Source organism: Oncorhynchus kisutch, linkage group LG18 (assembly GCF_002021735.2).
Source record: "Oncorhynchus kisutch isolate 150728-3 linkage group LG18, Okis_V2, whole genome shotgun sequence".
In the NCBI taxonomy this organism is placed as follows: domain Eukaryota; kingdom Metazoa; phylum Chordata; class Actinopteri; order Salmoniformes; family Salmonidae; genus Oncorhynchus; species Oncorhynchus kisutch.
The window spans coordinates 10,244,348-10,266,847 of record NC_034191.2 but is presented as its reverse complement, the minus strand read 5'-3'; positions in this window follow the sequence as shown (position 1 = coordinate 10,266,847).

Genomic DNA, 22,500 nt, shown 5'->3' with positions numbered 1-22,500 from the left:
GGGAGGAGGGGGGGAGGAGGAGGAAAACAATCCCTGGAGAAGTGAAAACAGCCCAGATCAGTGATGACAGAGAACAGACTTCCTGCCAACCGCGCTGAGAGCAAAAACATAAATACAGGAAGTGTTCTTTCACATCGTATGATCATCAGATGTGTTGTCAGGAATACCGCTGATAACGCTGAATGGGTTTGATGGCGCGTGCATACTTGTGTGTGAATTCATTTAGTCCATGTGTGTACCTGAGTCCAGGTGTGTGTGTATGTGTGTGTGTGTGTGTGTGTGTGTGTTTGTCATGTTCTCTCATGCTCATTATGGTAGGACATTGCCATGTGTGGCATTTACCTCTGTTCTGTGACTAAACCAGGCACAATTACTGAAAGGGTAGTAAGCTCCACAGTCCTTTGTCTGTCAGAGAGAAGGAATGACAACAAGGTGATTCTGTCTGTCAGAGAGGAATGACAACAAGGTGATTCTGTCTGTCAGAGAGAAGGAATGACAACAAGGTGATTCTGTCTGTCAGAGAGAAGGAATGACAACAAGGTGATTCTGTTTGTCAGAGAGAAGGAATGACAAGCCTCTAGTCTTCTCTTCTGTCTCTGCTTTCTTCTCTAGATTGTGTGAGGCAGTTTAACATCTTTTTTTAAATTTACATTTGGTAGAATTGTTAGCTAACGTGAATTTAACCTGAAATCACCTTAAAATGTGACACTGACTTTGTATTTAGGTTAAAAGTTGTGTGAAAAAAAGACGAAACCTCATGAAGGCGATGACTTTTTGCAAATCAAATCACTTTTCCATGTTGATTCAACATCATCACATTGAACTTGTTGGTTGAAATGACGTGGAAATAACGTTGATTCAACCAGCTTTTGCCCAGTGGGTTGAATCTTTCTTCTCTCTCTCCCTATTTCTCTTTCTCTATAATCCTTCTTAATTATCTCTTTCATCTTTCTTAATTGGTTTTTCTCTGATACTTTCTGTCTTTCTGTCTTGGAAACAGAGTTTCCCAGTGAAAGAGCAAGAGAGTGAGGGAGAGAGGGGAAAAAAGAGATTGAGACAGAGAGAAGGAAAGTCTGATTGGGAGCAGTCGTGGGGCATCTCTCTGTCCATCTCTCTCTCTTCCTCCCTCAGGTAAGAGAAGGAAGGAGGAAGACATTAAAAGGAAATGACACTGATCCCCCTCGCAGTGACACAAGAGAAAGAGATCATCCGGGAACTTCAAACAACTTAAAAAAAAAAAAAAAAAGGTCAGAGTAAAGAAAGAGAGAGCTGTGGAGAAGAGAGAGAAAGAGTTGTCTGGGATTTGCGTCAGTGAAAGATGTGGAAAAGACCAAGAGAAGTAGACAGAGACTTTTGACTGGCCATATCAAATCAAATCAAATCAAATCAAATGTATTTATATAGCCCTTCGTACATCAGCTGATATCTCAAAGTGCTGTACAGAAACCCAGCCTAAAACCCCAGACAGGATGACCACAACAGTGAATCAACCCACTCAGGTGACGCACCCCCTCCAGGGACGGCATGAGAGAGCCCCAGCAAGCCAGTGACTCAGCCCCTGTAATAGGGTTAGAGGCAGAGAATCCCAGTGGAAAGAGGGGAACCGGCCAGGCAGAGACAGCAAGGGCGGTTCGTTGCTCCAGAGCCTTTGACACGGTGGAGAATGTAGTTTTGCTTTGAATGTATGAAGCAAATCACTTTTTCATTTAAACTTTCCATTGAAAACCTGGTTTCGGAAGTGTATCTTAACGTCTGCACCAACATATCAGAAAATCAAATCAAACGTTATTTGTCACAGGCGCCAAATACAACAGGTGTAGACCGTATTGGAAAATGCTTACTTCCAAGCCCTTAAAACCTGTTTGGGATAAGGGGCAGCATTTTCACATTCGGATGTGCCCAGAACCTCCTGCTACTCAGGCCCAAAGGCTAATATATGCATATTATTAGTAGTGTTGGGTACAAAACACTGTGAAGTTTCTAAAACTGTTTGAAGGATGTCTGTGAGTATAACAGAACTCATATGGCAGGTCGAAAACCTGAGAAAAATCAGACCAGGAAGTGGGAAATCTGAGGTTTTTATTTCTTCAGCTCATTGCCTATCGAATATATACACTGTCTATGGGGTCATATTGCACTTCCTAAGGCTTCCGCTAGATGTCAACAGTCTTTAGAACATTGTTTGAGGCTTCTACTGTGAAGTGGGGCGAATGAGAGCTGATTCAACCAGAGGCCTGCCAGAGTGCCATGAGCTGATCACGCCTGCACACGTGAGAGTGACCTGCGTTCCATTGCAATTCTAAAGACAAAGCAATTCTCCGGTTGGAACATTATTGAAGATTTATATTAAAAACATTCTAAAGATTGATTCTATCCTTTGTTTGACATGTTTCTACGAACTGTAATATGACTTTTTTAACTTTTCGTCTGAACCTTCGCCTCGTGAGTTTGTATTTGTTTCCCAAACGTGCTAGCAAAAGGAGGTATTTGGACCTAAATGCTGGACTTTATCAAACAAAACAAACATTTATTGTGGAACTGAGATTCCTGGGAGTGCATTCTTATGAAGATCATCAAAGGTAAGTGAATATTTACAACGCTATTTCTGACTTTTACTGACTCCACAACATGGCGGGTATCTGCATGGCTTGTTTTTGTGTCTGAGCGCCGTACTCAGATTATTGCATGGTGTGCTTTTTCCGTAAAGCTTTTTGGAAATCTGACACGGCAGAACCCCTAGCCGTAAGTAGTTTTAACCATCAATGCAGTTCAAGAAATAGAGTTAAAGAAAATATTTATTAAATAAATTAAGAGAAACCTTTTGTATTTATGGTAAAATAACAATAAAATAACAAGAAGATAGATCAAATGGTCACATACACATATTTAGCAGATGTTATTGCGGGTGTAGCAAAATTTTTATGTTGTATTTTTATTTCGCTAGGCACCCGGTGCACTACAGCCCCGTCGACGTGAATGGGGGCCAGTTCTGCTCTCCGTTGTCTTGCTCACTGCCAGGGTTCTAACCTCCTCCCTATAAGCTGTCTCATCGTTGTTGGTGATGATGTTGTTGGTGATCAGGCCTACCACCGTTGTGTCATCAGCAAACTTAAAGATGGTGTTTGCGTCGTGCTTGGCCACACAGTCATGAATGAACAGAGAGTACAGGAGGGGACTGAGAACGCACCCCTGAGGGGCCTCTCAGAAGGATCCCCAATCTGTGTCCCCTTTTCCGGTGTCTTTTCTTCACGCGAAAGGCATGGACCTGGGCCTGTTCCAGTGAAATCAGGACATCCTTCTCGTTGGTCTAGTTACAGGAAAACATTTCTTCCAGTCCGCGGTGATCCAGATATCTTCCAGTCCGCGGTGATCCAGATATCTTCCAGTCCGCGGTGATCCAGATATCTTCCAGGCCGCGGTTTTCTGATGTCCAGAAGTTATTTTCGATCATAAGAGACAGAAATATTGTGTGGACGAAGTCGTTGATGCATTTATTGATGAAGCCGGTGACTGAGGTGGTGTACTCCTCAATGCCATTGGATGAATCCCGGAACATATTCCAGTCTGTGATAGCAAAACAGTCCTGAAGCTTAGCTTCCGTGTCATCTGACCACTTCCGTATTGAGCTAGTCACTGGTACTTCCTGCTTTACTTTTTGCTTGCAAACTGGAATCAGGAGGATAGAACTATGATCTTCTGCTTGTTATACATAACATATCTGTTTAGAGGATTATTGTGAAATAAGTTCTGATCAGGTCCAATATACTGATGATTGATTTCTTTGTAACATATATCTATATATATTTTAATAATTTAGCTATACCATCTCTAGAAAATGGTTACCCATCTGGATCAAGTTGCAACCTAACCTTAACCATATGGGCTTTGCCTTAATGAATAATCCATACCATTCCTCATCATGTTTGGTTGTGTTTCACAGTGTGACTGCAGTATTGTTCCTCATCATGTTTGGTTGTGTTTCACAGTGTGACTGCAGTATTGTTCCTCATCATGTTTGGTTGTGTTTGACAGTGTGACTGCAGTATTGTTCCTCATCATGTTTGGTTGTGTTTGACAGTGTGACTGCAGTATTGTTCCTCATCATGTTTGGTTGTGTTTCACAGTGTGACTGCAGTATTGTTCCTCATCATGTTTGGTTGTGTTTGACAGTGTGACTGCAGTATTGTTCCTCATCATGTTTGGTTGTGTTTCACAGTGTGACTGCAGTATTGTTCCTCATCATGTTTGGTTGTGTTTGACAGTGTGACTGCAGACCCCACTAATTCCATTCTATTTCCTTTATCAAATTGTGTTGCATTGTATTCTTCTATCCAGGCACATCTCAGTTGCCGGGGAAACACAGGCACATCTCAGTTACCGGGGAAACACAAGCACATCTCAGTTGCCGGGGAAACACAGGCACATCTCAGTTGCCGGGGAAACACAAGCACATCTCAGTTGCCGGGGAAACACAACATCTTGGGCTATAAACTAAAACAACACACGACGGAACTGTTTCAATTGTGTCATTTTTATTCCTGATTTTCAAAATCAAGTTTTGATTATATTGAAATGAAGAAGAAAAAAAACTTCTCCCATCTCAGTATTCTAGTGCTCTCTGTCTCCCATCTCAGTATACTAGTGCTCTCTGTCTCCCATCTCAGTATACTAGTGCTCTCTGTCTCCCATCTCAGTATACTAGTGCTCTCTGTCTCCCATCTCAGTATTCTAGTGCTCTCTCTCTCCCATCTCAGTATACTAGTGCTCTCTGTCTCCCATCTCAGTATACTAGTGCTCTCTCTCTCCCATCTCAGTATTCTAGTGCTCTCTGTCTCCCATCTCAGTATTCTAGTGCTCTCTGTCTCCCATCTCAGTATTCTAGTGCTCTCTCTCTCTCCCATCTCAGTATACTAGTGCTCTCTGTCTCCCATCTCAGTATTCTAGTGCTCTCTGTCTCCCATCTCAGTATTCTAGTGCTCTCTCTCTCCCATCTCAGTATACTAGTGCTCTCTCTCTCCCATCTCAGTATACTAGTGCTCTCTGTCTCCCATCTCAGTATTCTAGTGCTCTCTGTCTCCCATCTCAGTATTCTAGTGCTCTCTCTCTCCCATCTCAGTATACTAGTGCTCTCTCTCTCCCATCTCAGTATACTAGTGCTCTCTCTCTCCCATCTCAGTATTCTAGTGCTCTCTCTCTCCCATCTCAGTATACTAGTGCTCTCTGTCTCCCATCTCAGTATTCTAGTGCTCTCTGTCTCCTATCTCAGTATTCTAGTGCTCTCTCTCTCCCATCTCAGTATACTAGTGCTCTCTCTCTCCCATCTCAGTATTCTAGTGCTCTCTGTCTCCCATCTCAGTATTCTAGTGCTCTCTGTCTCCCATCTCAGTATTCTAGTGCTCTCTGTCTCCCATCTCAGTATACTAGTGCTCTCTGTCTCCCATCTCAGTATTCTAGTGCTCTCTGTCTCCCATCTCAGTATTCTAGTGCTCTCTGTCTCCCATCTCAGTATACTAGTGCTCTCTGTCTCCCATCTCAGTATTCTAGTGCTCTCTGTCTCCCATCTCAGTATTCTAGTGCTCTCTCTCTCCCATCTCAGTATACTAGTGCTCTCTGTCTCCCATCTCAGTATTCTAGTGCTCTCTCTCTCCCATCTCAGTATTCTAGTGCTCTCTCTCTCCCATCTCAGTATACTAGTGCTCTCTGTCTCCCATCTCAGTATACTAGTGCTCTCTGTCTCCCATCTCAGTATACTAGTGCTCTCTCTCTCCCATCTCAGTATACTAGTGCTCTCTCTCTCCCATCTCAGTATACTAGTGCTCTCTCTCTCCCATCTCAGTATACTAGTGCTCTCTCTCTCCCATCTCAGTATTCTAGTGCTCTCTGTCTCCCATCTCAGTATACTAGTGCTCTCTCTCTCCCATCTCAGTATACTAGTGCTCTCTGTCTCCCATCTCAGTATACTAGTGCTCTCTCTCTCCCATCTCAGTATACTAGTGCTCTCTCTCTCCCATCTCAGTATTCTAGTGCTCTCTCTCCCATCTCAGTATTCTAGTGCTCTCTGTCTCCCATCTCAGTATACTAGTGCTCTCTCTCTCCCATCTCAGTATACTAGTGCTCTCTCTCTCCCATCTCAGTATTCTAGTGCTCTCTGTCTCCCATCTCAGTATACTAGTGCTCTCTCTCTCCCATCTCAGTATTCTAGTGCTCTCTCTCTCCCATCTCAGTATACTAGTGCTCTCTGTCTCCCATCTCAGTATACTAGTGCTCTCTGTCTCCCATCTCAGTATACTAGTGCTCTCTGTCTCCCATCTCAGTATACTAGTGCTCTCTCTCTCCCATCTCAGTATTCTAGTGCTCTCTGTCTCCCATCTCAGTATACTAGTGCTCTCTGTCTCCCATCTCAGTATACTAGTGCTCTCTGTCTCCCATCTCAGTATACTAGTGCTCTCTCTCTCCCATCTCAGTATTCTAGTGCTCTCTGTCTCCCATCTCAGTATTCTAGTGCTCTCTGTCTCCCATCTCAGTATACTAGTGCTCTCTGTCTCCCATCTCAGTATTCTAGTGCTCTCTGTCTCCCATCTCAGTATTCTAGTGCTCTCTCTCTCCCATCTCAGTATACTAGTGCTCTCTGTCTCCCATCTCAGTATTCTAGTGCTCTCTCTCTCCCATCTCAGTATTCTAGTGCTCTCTCTCTCCCATCTCAGTATACTAGTGCTCTCTGTCTCCCATCTCAGTATACTAGTGCTCTCTGTCTCCCATCTCAGTATACTAGTGCTCTCTCTCTCCCATCTCAGTATACTAGTGCTCTCTCTCTCCCATCTCAGTATACTAGTGCTCTCTCTCTCCCATCTCAGTATACTAGTGCTCTCTCTCTCCCATCTCAGTATTCTAGTGCTCTCTGTCTCCCATCTCAGTATACTAGTGCTCTCTCTCTCCCATCTCAGTATACTAGTGCTCTCTGTCTCCCATCTCAGTATACTAGTGCTCTCTCTCTCCCATCTCAGTATACTAGTGCTCTCTCTCTCCCATCTCAGTATTCTAGTGCTCTCTCTCCCATCTCAGTATTCTAGTGCTCTCTGTCTCCCATCTCAGTATACTAGTGCTCTCTCTCTCCCATCTCAGTATACTAGTGCTCTCTCTCTCCCATCTCAGTATTCTAGTGCTCTCTGTCTCCCATCTCAGTATACTAGTGCTCTCTCTCTCCCATCTCAGTATTCTAGTGCTCTCTCTCTCCCATCTCAGTATACTAGTGCTCTCTGTCTCCCATCTCAGTATACTAGTGCTCTCTGTCTCCCATCTCAGTATACTAGTGCTCTCTGTCTCCCATCTCAGTATACTAGTGCTCTCTCTCTCCCATCTCAGTATTCTAGTGCTCTCTGTCTCCCATCTCAGTATACTAGTGCTCTCTGTCTCCCATCTCAGTATACTAGTGCTCTCTGTCTCCCATCTCAGTATACTAGTGCTCTCTCTCTCCCATCTCAGTATTCTAGTGCTCTCTGTCTCCCATCTCAGTATACTAGTGCTCTCTGTCTCCCATCTCAGTATTCTAGTGCTCTCTGTCTCCCATCTCAGTATACTAGTGCTCTCTGTCTCCCATCTCAGTATACTAGTGCTCTCTGTCTCCCATCTCAGTATACTAGTGCTCTCTCTCTCCCATCTCAGTATTCTAGTGCTCTCTGTCTCCCATCTCAGTATTCTAGTGCTCTCTGTCTCCCATCTCAGTATTCTAGTGCTCTCTGTCTCCCATCTCAGTATACTAGTGCTCTCTGTCTCCCATCTCAGTATACTAGTGCTCTCTCTCTCCCATCTCAGTATTCTAGTGCTCTCTGTCTCCCATCTCAGTATTCTAGTGCTCTCTGTCTCCCATCTCAGTATTCTAGTGCTCTCTGTCTCCCATCTCAGTATACTAGTGCTCTCTGTCTCCCATCTCAGTATACTAGTGCTCTCTGTCTCCCATCTCAGTATACTAGTGCTCTCTGTCTCCCATCTCAGTATACTAGTGCTCTCTGTCTCCCATCTCAGTATACTAGTGCTCTCTGTCTCCCATCTCAGTATACTAGTGCTCTCTGTCTCCCATCTCAGTATACTAGTGCTCTCTGTCTCCCATCTCAGTATACTAGTGCTCTCTGTCTCCCATCTCAGTATACTAGTGCTCTCTGTCTCCCACCTCAGTATTCTAGTGCTCTCTGTCTCCCATCTCAGTGTACTAGTGCTCTCTGTCTCCCATCTCAGTATTCTAGTGCTCTCTGTCTCCCATCTCAGTATTCTAGTGCTCTCTGTCTCCCATCTCAGTATACTAGTGCTCTCTGTCTCCCATCTCAGTATACTAGTGCTCTCTGTCTCCCATCTCAGTATTCTAGTGCTCTCTGTCTCCCATCTCAGTATACTAGTGCTCTCTCTCTCCCATCTCAGTATACTAGTGCTCTCTGTCTCCCATCTCAGTATACTAGTGCTCTCTGTCTCCCATCTCAGTATACTAGTGCTCTCTGTCTCCCATCTCAGTATTCTAGTGCTCTCTGTCTCCCATCTCAGTATACTAGTGCTCTCTGTCTCCCATCTCAGTATTCTAGTGCTCTCTGTCTCCCATCTCAGTATACTAGTGCTCTCTGTCTCCCATCTCAGTATACTAGTGCTCTCTGTCTCCCATCTCAGTATTCTAGTGCTCTCTGTCTCCCATCTCAGTATTCTAGTGCTCTCTGTCTCCCATCTCAGTATACTAGTGCTCTCTCTCTCCATCTCAGTATTCTAGTGCTCTCTCTCTCCCATCTCAGTATACTAGTGCTCTCTCTCTCCCATCTCAGTATTCTAGTGCTCTCTCTCTCCATCTCAGTATACTAGTGCTCTCTCTCTCCCATCTCAGTATTCTAGTGCTCTCTGTCTCCCATCTCAGTATTCTAGTGCTCTCTCTCTCCCATCTCAGTATTCTAGTGCTCTCTCTCTCCATCTCAGTATTCTAGTGCTCTCTGTCTCCCATCTCAGTATTCTAGTGCTCTCTCTCTCCCATCTCAGTATTCTAGTGCTCTCTCTCTCTCCATCTCAGTATACTAGTGCTCTCTGTCTCCCATCTCAGTATTCTAGTGCTCTCTCTCTCCATCTCAGTATACTAGTGCTCTCTCTCTCCCATCTCAGTATTCTAGTGCTCTCTCTCTCCCATCTCAGTATACTAGTGCTCTCTGTCTCCCATCTCAGTATACTAGTGCTCTCTGTCTCCCATCTCAGTATACTAGTTCTCTCTCTCTCCCATCTCAGTATACTAGTGCTCTCTCTCTCCCATCTCAGTATACTAGTGCTCTCTCTCTCCCATCTCAGTATACTAGTGCTCTCTCTCTCCCATCTCAGTATTCTAGTGCTCTCTGTCTCCCATCTCAGTATACTAGTGCTCTCTCTCTCCCATCTCAGTATTCTAGTGCTCTCTCTCCCATCTCAGTATTCTAGTGCTCTCTGTCTCCCATCTCAGTATACTAGTGCTCTCTCTCTCCCATCTCAGTATACTAGTGCTCTCTCTCTCCCATCTCAGTATTCTAGTGCTCTCTGTCTCCCATCTCAGTATACTAGTGCTCTCTCTCTCCATCTCAGTATTCTAGTGCTCTCTCTCTCCCATCTCAGTATACTAGTGCTCTCTGTCTCCCATCTCAGTATACTAGTGCTCTCTGTCTCCCATCTCAGTATACTAGTGCTCTCTGTCTCCCATCTCAGTATACTAGTGCTCTCTCTCTCCCCATCTCAGTATTCTAGTGCTCTCTGTCTCCCATCTCAGTATACTAGTGCTTCTCTGTCTCCCATCTCAGTATACTAGTGCTCTCCTGTCTCCCATCTCAGTATACTAGTGCTCTCTCTCTCCCATCTCAGTATTCTAGTGCTCTCTGTCTCCCATCTCAGTATACTAGTGCTCTCTGTCTCCCATCTCAGTATTCTAGTGCTCTCTGTCTCCCATCTCAGTATACTAGTGCTCTCTGTCTCCCATCTCAGTATACTAGTGCTCTCTGTCTCCCATCTCAGTATACTAGTGCTCTCTCTCTCCCATCTCAGTATTCTAGTGCTCTCTGTCTCCCAGTATTCTAGTGCTCTTGTCTCCATCTCAGTATTCTAGTGCTCTCTGTCTCCCATCTCAGTATACTAGTGCTCTCTGTCTCCCATCTCAGTATACTAGTGCTCTCTGTCTCCCATCTCAGTATACTAGTGCTCTCTGTCTCCCATCTCAGTATTCTAGTGCTCTCTGTCTCCCATCTCAGTATACTAGTGCTCTCTGTCTCCCATCTCAGTATACTAGTGCTCTCTGTCTCCCATCTCAGTATACTAGTGCTCTCTGTCTCCCATCTCAGTATACTAGTGCTCTCTGTCTCCCATCTCAGTATACTAGTGCTCTCTGTCTCCCATCTCAGTATTACTAGTGCTCTCTGTCTCCCATCTCAAGTATACTAGTGCTCTTGTCTCCCATCTCAGTATACTAGTGCTCTCTGTCTCCCATCTCAGTATACTAGTGCTCTCTGTCTCCATCTCATTATTTTTTTATTAGTTACTAGTGCTCTCTGTCTCCCATCTCAGTATACTAGTGCTCTCTGTCTCCCCATCTCAGTATACTAGTGCTCTCTGTCTCCCATCTCAGTATTCTAGTGCTCTCTGTCTCCCATCTCAGTGTACTAGTGCTCTCTGTCTCCATCTCAGTATTCTAGTGCTCTCTGTCTCCCATCCTCAGTATTCCTAGTGCTCTCTGTCTCCCCATCTCAGTATACTAGTGCTCTCTGTCTCCCATCTCAGTATACTAGTGCTCTCTGGTCTCCCATCTCAGTATTCTCAGTCGCACATTGATCTCCCACTCTCAGTATTCCTAGTGCTCTCTGTCCCTCCCATCTCAGTATACTAGTGCTCTCTGTCTCCCATCTCAGTATACTAGTGCTCTCTGTCTCCCATCTCAGTATACTAGTGCTCTCTGTCTCCCATCTCAGTATACTAGTGCTCTCTGTCTCCCATCTCAGTATACTAGTGCTCTCTGTCTCCCATCTCAGTATACTAGTGCTCTCTGTCTCCCATCTCAGTATACTAGTGCTCTCTGTCTCCCATCTCAGTATTCTAGTGCTCTCTGTCTCCCATCTCAGTATACTAGTGCTCTCTGTCTCCCATCTCAGTATACTAGTGCTCTCTGTCTCCCATCTCAGTATACTAGTGCTCTCTGTCTCCCATCTCAGTATTCTAGTGCTCTCTGTCTCCCATCTCAGTATACTAGTGCTCTCTGTCTCCCATCTCAGTATACTAGTGCTCTCTCTCTCCCATCTCAGTATACTAGTGCTCTCTCTCTCCCATCTCAGTATACTAGTGCTCTCTGTCTCCCATCTCAGTATACTAGTGCTCTCTGTCTCCCATCTCAGTATACTAGTGCTCTCTGTCTCCCATCTCAGTATACTAGTGCTCTCTGTCTCCCATCTCAGTATACTAGTGCTCTCTGTCTCCCATCTCAGTATACTAGTGCTCTCTGTCTCCCATCTCAGTATACTAGTGCTCTCTGTCTCCCATCTCAGTATACTAGTGCTCTCTGTCTCCCATCTCAGTATTCTAGTGCTCTCTGTCTCCCATCTCAGTATACTAGTGCTCTCTCTCTCCCATCTCAGTATACTAGTGCTCTCTGTCTCCCATCTCAGTATACTAGTGCTCTCTGTCTCCCATCTCAGTATACTAGTGCTCTCTCTCTCCCATCTCAGTATTCTAGTGCTCTCTGTCTCCCATCTCAGTATACTAGTGCTCTCTGTCTCCCATCTCAGTATACTAGTGCTCTCTGTCTCCCATCTCAGTATACTAGTGCTCTCTGTCTCCCATCTCAGTATTCTAGTGCTCTCTGTCTCCCATCTCAGTATACTAGTGCTCTCTGTCTCCCATCTCAGTATTCTAGTGCTCTCTGTCTCCCATCTCAGTATACTAGTGCTCTCTGTCTCCCATCTCAGTATACTAGTGCTCTCTGTCTCCCATCTCAGTATACTAGTGCTCTCTGTCTCCCATCTCAGTATACTAGTGCTCTCTGTCTCCCATCTCAGTATACTAGTGCTCTCTGTCTCCCATCTCAGTATACTAGTGCTCTCTGTCTCCCATCTCAGTATACTAGTGCTCTCTCTCTCCCATCTCAGTATACTAGTGCTCTCTGTCTCCCATCTCAGTATACTAGTGCTCTCTGTCTCCCATCTCAGTATACTAGTGCTCTCTGTCTCCCATCTCAGTATACTAGTGCTCTCTGTCTCCCATCTCAGTATACTAGTGCTCTCTGTCTCCCATCTCAGTATACTAGTGCTCTCTCTCTCCCATCTCAGTATTCTAGTGCTCTCTCTCTCCCATCTCAGTATACTAGTGCTCTCTGTCTCCCATCTCAGTATACTAGTGCTCTCTCTCTCCCATCTCAGTATACTAGTGCTCTCTCTCCCATCTCAGTATACTAGTGCTCTCTGTCTCCCATCTCAGTATACTAGTGCTCTCTCTCTCCCATCTCAGTATACTAGTGCTCTCTGTCTCCCATCTCAGTATACTAGTGCTCTCTGTCTCCCATCTCAGTATACTAGTGCTCTCTCTCTCCCATCTCAGTATACTAGTGCTCTCTGTCTCCCATCTCAGTATACTAGTGCTCTCTGTCTCCCATCTCAGTATACTAGTGCTCTCTCTCTCCCATCTCAGTATACTAGTGCTCTCTGTCTCCCATCTCAGTATACTAGTGCTCTCTGTCTCCCATCTCAGTATACTAGTGCTCTCTCTCTCCCATCTCAGTATACTAGTGCTCTCTCTCTCCCATCTCAGTATACTAGTGCTCTCTCTCTCCCATCTCAGTATACTAGTGCTCTCTGTCTCCCATCTCAGTATACTAGTGCTCTCTCTCTCCCATCTCAGTATACTAGTGCTCTCTGTCTCCCATCTCAGTATACTAGTGCTCTCTGTCTCCCATCTCAGTATACTAGTGCTCTCTCTCTCCCATCTCAGTATACTAGTGCTCTCTCTCTCCCATCTCAGTATACTAGTGCTCTCTCTCTCCCATCTCAGTATACTAGTGCTCTCTCTCTCCCATCTCAGTATACTAGTGCTCTCTCTCTCCCATCTCAGTATACTAGTGCTCTCTCTCTCCCATCTCAGTATACTAGTGCTCTCTCTCTCCCATCTCAGTATACTAGTGCTCTCTCTCTCCCATCTCAGTATACTAGTGCTCTCTCTCTCCCATCTCAGTATACTAGTGCTCTCTGTCTCCCATCTCAGTATACTAGTGCTCTCTCTCTCCCATCTCAGTATACTAGTGCTCTCTCTCTCCCATCTCAGTATACTAGTGCTCTCTCTCTCCCATCTCAGTATACTAGTGCTCTCTCTCTCCCATCTCAGTATACTAGTGCTCTCTCTCTCCCATCTCAGTATACTAGTGCTCTCTCTCTCCCATCTCAGTATACTAGTGCTCTCTGTCTCCCATCTCAGTATACTAGTGCTCTCTGTCTCCCATCTCAGTATACTAGTGCTCTCTCTCTCCCATCTCAGTATACTAGTGCTCTCTCTCTCCCATCTCAGTATACTAGTGCTCTCTCTCTCCCATCTCAGTATACTAGTGCTCTCTCTCTCCCATCTCAGTATACTAGTGCTCTCTCTCTCCCATCTCAGTATACTAGTGCTCTCTGTCTCCCATCTCAGTATACTAGTGCTCTCTGTCTCCCATCTCAGTATACTAGTGCTCTCTCTCTCCCATCTCAGTATACTAGTGCTCTCTCTCTCCCATCTCAGTATACTAGTGCTCTCTGTCTCCCATCTCAGTATACTAGTGCTCTCTGTCTCCCATCTCAGTATACTAGTGCTCTCTGTCTCCCATCTCAGTATACTAGTGCTCTCTCTCTCCCATCTCAGTATACTAGTGCTCTCTCTCTCCCATCTCAGTATACTAGTGCTCTCTCTCTCCCATCTCAGTATACTAGTGCTCTCTGTCTCCCATCTCAGTATACTAGTGCTCTCTGTCTCCCATCTCAGTATACTAGTGCTCTCTCTCTCCCATCTCAGTATACTAGTGCTCTCTCTCTCCCATCTCAGTATACTAGTGCTCTCTCTCTCCCATCTCAGTATACTAGTGCTCTCTCTCTCCCATCTCAGTATACTAGTGCTCTCTCTCTCCCATCTCAGTATACTAGTGCTCTCTGTCTCCCATCTCAGTATACTAGTGCTCTCTCTCTCCCATCTCAGTATACTAGTGCTCTCTGTCTCCCATCTCAGTATTCTAGTGCTCTCTGTCTCCCATCTCAGTATACTAGTGCTCTCTCTCTCCCATCTCAGTATTCTAGTGCTCTCTCTCTCCCATCTCAGTATACTAGTGCTCTCTCTCTCCCATCTCAGTATACTAGTGCTCTCTGTCTCCCATCTCAGTATACTAGTGCTCTCTCTCCCATCTCAGTATTCTAGTGCTCTCTGTCTCCCATCTCAGTATACTAGTGCTCTCTGTCTCCCATCTCAGTATACTAGTGCTCTCTGTCTCCCATCTCAGTATACTAGTGCTCTCTGTCTCCCATCTCAGTATTCTAGTGCTCTCTCTCTCCCATCTCAGTATACTAGTGCTCTCTCTCTCCCATCTCAGTATACTAGTGCTCTCTCTCTCCCATCTCAGTATACTAGTGCTCTCTCTCTCCCATCTCAGTATACTAGTGCTCTCTCTCTCCCATCTCAGTATACTAGTGCTCTCTCTCTCCCATCTCAGTATACTAGTGCTCTCTCTCTCCCATCTCAGTATACTAGTGCTCTCTCTCTCCCATCTCAGTATACTAGTGCTCTCTCTCTCCCATCTCAGTATACTAGTGCTCTCTCTCTCCCATCTCAGTATACTAGTGCTCTCTCTCTCCCATCTCAGTATACTAGTGCTCTCTCTCTCCCATCTCAGTATACTAGTGCTCTCTCTCTCCCATCTCAGTATACTAGTGCTCTCTCTCTCCCATCTCAGTATACTAGTGCTCTCTGTCTCCCATCTCAGTATACTAGTGCTCTCTGTCTCCCATCTCAGTATACTAGTGCTCTCTCTCTCCCATCTCAGTATACTAGTGCTCTCTCTCTCCCATCTCAGTATACTAGTGCTCTCTCTCTCCCATCTCAGTATACTAGTGCTCTCTCTCTCCCATCTCAGTATACTAGTGCTCTCTCTCTCCCATCTCAGTATACTAGTGCTCTCTCTCTCCCATCTCAGTATACTAGTGCTCTCTGTCTCCCATCTCAGTATACTAGTGCTCTCTCTCTCCCATCTCAGTATACTAGTGCTCTCTCTCTCCCATCTCAGTATACTAGTGCTCTCTCTCTCCCATCTCAGTATACTAGTGCTCTCTCTCTCCCATCTCAGTATACTAGTGCTCTCTGTCTCCCATCTCAGTATACTAGTGCTCTCTCTCTCCCATCTCAGTATACTAGTGCTCTCTCTCTCCCATCTCAGTATACTAGTGCTCTCTCTCTCCCATCTCAGTATACTAGTGCTCTCTCTCTCCCATCTCAGTATACTAGTGCTCTCTCTCTCCCATCTCAGTATACTAGTGCTCTCTCTCTCCCATCTCAGTATACTAGTGCTCTCTGTCTCCCATCTCAGTATACTAGTGCTCTCTGTCTCCCATCTCAGTATACTAGTGCTCTCTCTCTCCCATCTCAGTATACTAGTGCTCTCTCTCTCCCATCTCAGTATACTAGTGCTCTCTGTCTCCCATCTCAGTATACTAGTGCTCTCTGTCTCCCATCTCAGTATACTAGTGCTCTCTGTCTCCCATCTCAGTATACTAGTGCTCTCTCTCTCCCATCTCAGTATACTAGTGCTCTCTCTCTCCCATCTCAGTATACTAGTGCTCTCTCTCTCCCATCTCAGTATACTAGTGCTCTCTCTCTCCCATCTCAGTATACTAGTGCTCTCTGTCTCCCATCTCAGTATACTAGTGCTCTCTGTCTCCCATCTCAGTATACTAGTGCTCTCTCTCTCCCATCTCAGTATACTAGTGCTCTCTGTCTCCCATCTCAGTATACTAGTGCTCTCTCTCTCCCATCTCAGTATACTAGTGCTCTCTCTCTCCCATCTCAGTATACTAGTGCTCTCTCTCTCCCATCTCAGTATACTAGTGCTCTCTCTCTCCCATCTCAGTATACTAGTGCTCTCTGTCTCCCATCTCAGTATACTAGTGCTCTCTCTCTCCCATCTCAGTATACTAGTGCTCTCTCTCTCCCATCTCAGTATACTAGTGCTCTCTCTCTCCCATCTCAGTATACTAGTGCTCTCTCTCTCCCATCTCAGTATACTAGTGCTCTCTCTCTCCCATCTCAGTATACTAGTGCTCTCTCTCTCCCATCTCAGTATACTAGTGCTCTCTCTCTCCCATCTCAGTATACTAGTGCTCTCTCTCTCCCATCTCAGTATACTAGTGCTCTCTCTCTCCCATCTCAGTATACTAGTGCTCTCTCTCTCCCATCTCAGTATACTAGTGCTCTCTGTCTCCCATCTCAGTATACTAGTGCTCTCTCTCTCCCATCTCAGTATACTAGTGCTCTCTCTCTCCCATCTCAGTATACTAGTGCTCTCTCTCTCCCATCTCAGTATACTAGTGCTCTCTCTCTCCCATCTCAGTATACTAGTGCTCTCTCTCTCCCATCTCAGTATACTAGTGCTCTCTCTCTCCCATCTCAGTATACTAGTGCTCTCTGTCTCCCATCTCAGTATACTAGTGCTCTCTCTCTCCCATCTCAGTATACTAGTGCTCTCTCTCTCCCATCTCAGTATACTAGTGCTCTCTCTCTCCCATCTCAGTATACTAGTGCTCTCTCTCTCCCATCTCAGTATACTAGTGCTCTCTCTCTCCCATCTCAGTATACTAGTGCTCTCTCTCTCCCATCTCAGTATACTAGTGCTCTCTTCTCCCATCTCAGTATACTAGTGCTCTCTGTCTCCCATCTCAGTATACTAGTGCTCTCTCTCTCCCATCTCAGTATACTAGTGCTCTCTCTCTCCCATCTCAGTATACTAGTGCTCTCTGTCTCCCATCTCAGTATACTAGTGCTCTCTGTCTCCCATCTCAGTATACTAGTGCTCTCTGTCTCCCATCTCAGTATACTAGTGCTCTCTCTCTCCCATCTCAGTATACTAGTGCTCTCTCTCTCCCATCTCAGTATACTAGTGCTCTCTCTCTCCCATCTCAGTATACTAGTGCTCTCTGTCTCCCATCTCAGTATACTAGTGCTCTCTGTCTCCCATCTCAGTATTCTAGTGCTCTCTCTCTCCCATCTCAGTATACTAGTGCTCTCTCTCTCCCATCTCAGTATTCTAGTGCTCTCTCTCTCCCATCTCAGTATACTAGTGCTCTCTCTCTCCCATCTCAGTATACTAGTGCTCTCTCTCTCCCATCTCAGTATACTAGTGCTCTCTGTCTCCCATCTCAGTATACTAGTGCTCTCTCTCTCCCATCTCAGTATACTAGTGCTCTCTGTCTCCCATCTCAGTATTCTAGTGCTCTCTGTCTCCCATCTCAGTATACTAGTGCTCTCTCTCTCCCATCTCAGTATTCTAGTGCTCTCTCTCTCCCATCTCAGTATACTAGTGCTCTCTCTCTCCCATCTCAGTATACTAGTGCTCTCTGTCTCCCATCTCAGTATACTAGTGCTCTCTCTCTCCCATCTCAGTATTCTAGTGCTCTCTGTCTCCCATCTCAGTATACTAGTGCTCTCTGTCTCCCATCTCAGTATTCTAGTGCTCTCTGTCTCCCATCTCAGTATACTAGTGCTCTCTGTCTCCCATCTCAGTATTCTAGTGCTCTCTCTCTCCCATCTCAGTATACTAGTGCTCTCTCTCTCCCATCTCAGTATACTAGTGCTCTCTCTCTCCCATCTCAGTATACTAGTGCTCTCTCTCTCCCATCTCAGTATACTAGTGCTCTTTCTCTCCCATCTCAGTATACTAGTGCTCTCTCTCTCCCATCTCAGTATACTAGTGCTCTCTCTCTCCCATCTCAGTATACTAGTGCTCTCTCTCTCCCATCTCAGTATACTAGTGCTCTCTCTCTCCCATCTCAGTATACTAGTGCTCTCTCTCTCCCATCTCAGTATACTAGTGCTCTCTTTCTCCCATCTCAGTATACTATGCTCTCTTTCTCCCATCTCAGTATACTAGTGCTCTCTCTCTCCCATCTCAGTATACTAGTGCTCTTTCTCTCCAATCTCAGTATACTAGTGCTCTCTGTCTCCCATCTCAGTATTCTAGTGCTCTCTGTCTCCCATCTCAGTATACTAGTGCTCTCTGTCTCCCATCTCAGTATACTAGTGCTCTCTCTCTCCCATCTCAGTATACTAGTGCTCTCTCTCTCCCATCTCAGTATACTAGTGCTCTCTCTCTCCCATCTCAGTGTACTAGTGCTCTCTCTCTCCCATCTCAGTATACTAGTGCTCTCTCTCTCCCATCTCAGTATACTAGTGCTCTCTGTCTCCCATCTCAGTATACTAGTGCTCTCTCTCTCCCATCTCAGTATACTAGTGCTCTCTCTCTCCCATCTCAGTATACTAGTGCTCTCTCTCTCCCATCTCAGTATACTAGTGCTCTCTCTCTCTCCCATCTCAGTATACTAGTGCTCTCTGTCTCCCATCTCAGTATACTAGTGCTCTCTCTCTCCCATCTCAGTATACTAGTGCTCTCTCTCTCCCATCTCAGTATACTAGTGCTCTCTCTCTCCCATCTCAGTATACTAGTGCTCTCTCTCTCCCATCTCAGTATACTAGTGCTCTCTCTCTCCCATCTCAGTATACTAGTGCTCTCTCTCTCCCATCTCAGTATACTAGTGCTCTCTTTCTCCCATCTCAGTATACTAATGCTCTCTTTCTCCCATCTCAGTATACTAGTGCTCTCTCTCTCCCATCTCAGTATACTAGTGCTCTCTCTCTCCCATCTCAGTATACTAGTGCTCTCTGTCTCCCATCTCAGTATACTAGTGCTCTCTGTCTCCCATCTCAGTATACTAGTGCTCTCTGTCTCCCATCTCAGTATACTAGTGCTCTCTCTCTCCCATCTCAGTATACTAGTGCTCTCTCTCTCCCATCTCAGTATACTAGTGCTCTCTCTCTCCATCTCAGTATACTAGTGCTCTCTCTCTCCCATCTCAGTATACTAGTGCTCTCTGTCTCCCATCTCAGTATACTAGTGCTCTCTGTCTCCCATCTCAGTATACTAGTGCTCTCTCTCTCCCATCTCAGTATACTAGTGCTCTCTGTCTCCCATCTCAGTATACTAGTGCTCTCTCTCTCCCATCTCAGTATACTAGTGCTCTCTCTCTCCCATCTCAGTATACTAGTGCTCTCTCTCTCCCATCTCAGTATACTTAGTGCTCTCTGTCTCCCATCTCAGTATACTAGTGCTCTCTCTCTTCCATCTCAGTATACTAGTGCTCTCTCTCTCCCCATCTCAGTATACTAGTGCTCTCTCTCTCCCATCTCAGTATACTAGTGCTCTCTCTCTCCCATCTCAGTTACTAGTGCTCTCTCTCTCCCATCTCAGTATACTAGTGCTCTCTCTCTCCCATCTCATATACTAGTGCTCTCTTTCTCCCATCTCAGTATACTAATGCTCTCTTTCTCACATCTCAGTATACTAGTGCTCTCTCTCTCCCATCTCAGTATACTAGTGTCTCTTTCTCTCCCCATCTCAGTATACTAGTGCTCTCTGTCTCCCATCTCAGTATACTAGTGCTCTCTGTCTCCCATCTCAGTATACTAGTGCTCTCTGTCTCCCATCTCAGTATACTAGTGCTCTCTCTCTCCCATCTCAGTATACTAGTGCTCTCTCTCTCCCATCTCAGTATACTAGTGCTCTCTCTCTCCCTTCTCAGTATACTAGTGCTCTCTGTCTCCCATCTCAGTATACTAGTGCTCTCTGTCTCCCATCTCAGTATTCTAGTGCTCTCTCTCTCCCATCTCAGTATACTAGTGCTCTCTCTCTCCCATCTCAGTATTCTAGTGCTCTCTCTCTCCCATCTCAGTATACTAGTGCTCTCTCTCTCGCCATCTCAGTATACTAGTGCTCTCTCTCTCCCATCTCAGTATACTAGTGCTCTCTGTCTCCCATCTCAGTATACTAGTGCTCTCTCTCTCCCATCTCAGTATACTAGTGCTCTCTGTCTCCCATCTCAGTATTCTATTGCTCTCTGTCTCCCATCTCAGTATACTAGTGCTCTCTCTCTCCCATCTCAGTATTCTAGTGCTCTCTCTCTCCCATCTCAGTATACTAGTGCTCTCTCTCTCCCATCTCAGTATACTAGTGCTCTCTGTCTCCCATCTCAGTATACTAGTGCTATCTCTCTCCCATCTCAGTATTCTAGTGCTCTCTGTCTCCCATCTCAGTATACTAGTGCTCTCTGTCTCCCATCTCAGTATTCTAGTGCTCTCTGTCTCCCATCTCAGTATACTAGTGCTCTCTGTCTCCCATCTCAGTATTCTAGTGCTCTCTCTCTCCCATCTCAGTATACTAGTGCTCTCTCTCTCCCATCTCAGTATACTAGTACTCTCTCTCTCCCATCTCAGTATACTAGTGCTCTCTCTCTCCCATCTCAGTATACTAGTGCTCTTTCTCTCCCATCTCAGTGTACTAGTGCTCTCTCTCTCCCATCTCAGTATACTAGTGCTCTCTCTCTCCCATCTCAGTATACTAGTGCTCTCTCTCTCCCATCTCAGTGTACTAGTGCTCTCTCTCTCTCCCATCTCAGTATACTAGTGCTCTCTCTCTCCCATCTCAGTATACTAGTGCTCTCTTTCTCCCATCTCAGTATACTAATGCTCTCTTTCTCCCATCTCAGTATACTAGTGCTCTCTCTCTCCCATCTCAGTATACTAGTGCTCTTTCTCTCCAATCTCAGTATACTAGTGCTCTCTGTCTCCCATCTCAGTATTCTAGTGCTCTCTGTCTCCCATCTCAGTATACTAGTGCTCTCTGTCTCCCATCTCAGTATACTAGTGCTCTCCTCTCTCCCATCTCAGTATACTAGTGCTCTCTCTCTCCCATCTCAGTATACTAGTGCTCTCTCTCTCCCATCTCAGTGTACTAGGGCTCTCTCTCTCCCATCTCAGTATACTAGTGCTCTCTCTCTCCCATCTCAGTATACTAGTGCTCTCTGTCTCCCATCTCAGTATACTAGTGCTCTCTCTCTCCCATCTCAGTATACTAGTGCTCTCTCTCTCCCATCTCAGTATACTAGTGCTCTCTCTCTCCCATCTCAGTATACTAGTGCTCTCTCTCTCTCCCATCTCAGTATACTAGTGCTCTCTGTCTCCCATCTCAGTATACTAGTGCTCTCTCTCTCCCATCTCAGTATACTAGTGCTCTCTCTCTCCCATCTCAGTATACTAGTGCTCTCTCTCTCCCATCTCAGTATACTAGTGCTCTCTCTCTCCCATCTCAGTGTACTAGTGCTCTCTCTCTCCCATCTCAGTATACTAGTGCTCTCTCTCTCCCATCTCAGTATACCAGTGCTCTCTTTCTCCCATCTCAGTATACTAATGCTCTCTTTCTCCCATCTCAGTATACTAGTGCTCTCTCTCTCCCATCTCAGTATACTAGTGCTCTTTCTCTCCCATCTCAGTATACTAGTGCTCTCTGTCTCCCATCTCAGTATACTAGTGCTCTCTGTCTCCCATCTCAGTATACTAGTGCTCTCTGTCTCCCATCTCAGTATACTAGTGCTCTCTCTCTCCCATCTCAGTATACTAGTGCTCTCTCTCTCCCATCTCAGTATACTAGTGCTCTCTCTCTCCCATCTCAGTATACTAGTGCTTCTCTCTCCCTTCTCAGTATACTAGTTGCTCTCTGTCTCCCATCTCAGTATACTAGTGCTCTCTGTCTCCCATCTCAGTATACTAGTGCTCTCTCTCTCCCATCTCAGTATACTAGTGCTCTCTGTCTCCCATCTCAGTATACTAGTGCTCTCTCTCTCCCATCTCAGTATACTAGTGCTCTCTCTCTCCCATCTCAGTATACTAGTGCTCTCTGTCTCCCATCTCAGTATACTAGTGCTCTCTCTCTCCCATCTCAGTATACTAGTGCTCTCTGTCTCCCATCTCAGTATACTAGTGCTCTCTCTCTCCCATCTCAGTATACTAGTGCTCTCTCTCTCCCTTCTCAGTATACTAGTGCTCTCTCTCTCCCATCTCAGTATACTAGTGCTCTCTCTCTCCCATCTCAGTATACTAGTGCTCTCTCTCTCCCTTCTCAGTATACTAGTGCTCTCTGTCTCCCATCTCAGTATACTAGTGCTCTCTGTCTCCCATCTCAGTATACTAGTGCTCTCTCTCTCCCATCTCAGTATACTAGTGCTCTCTGTCTCCCATCTCAGTATACTAGTGCTCTCTCTCTCCCATCTCAGTATACTAGTGCTCTCTGTCTCCCATCTCAGTATACTAGTGCTCTCTCTCTCCCATCTCAGTATACTAGTGCTCTCTGTCTCCCATCTCAGTATACTAGTGCTCTCTGTCTCCCATCTCAGTATACTAGTGCTCTCTCTCTCTCCCATCTCA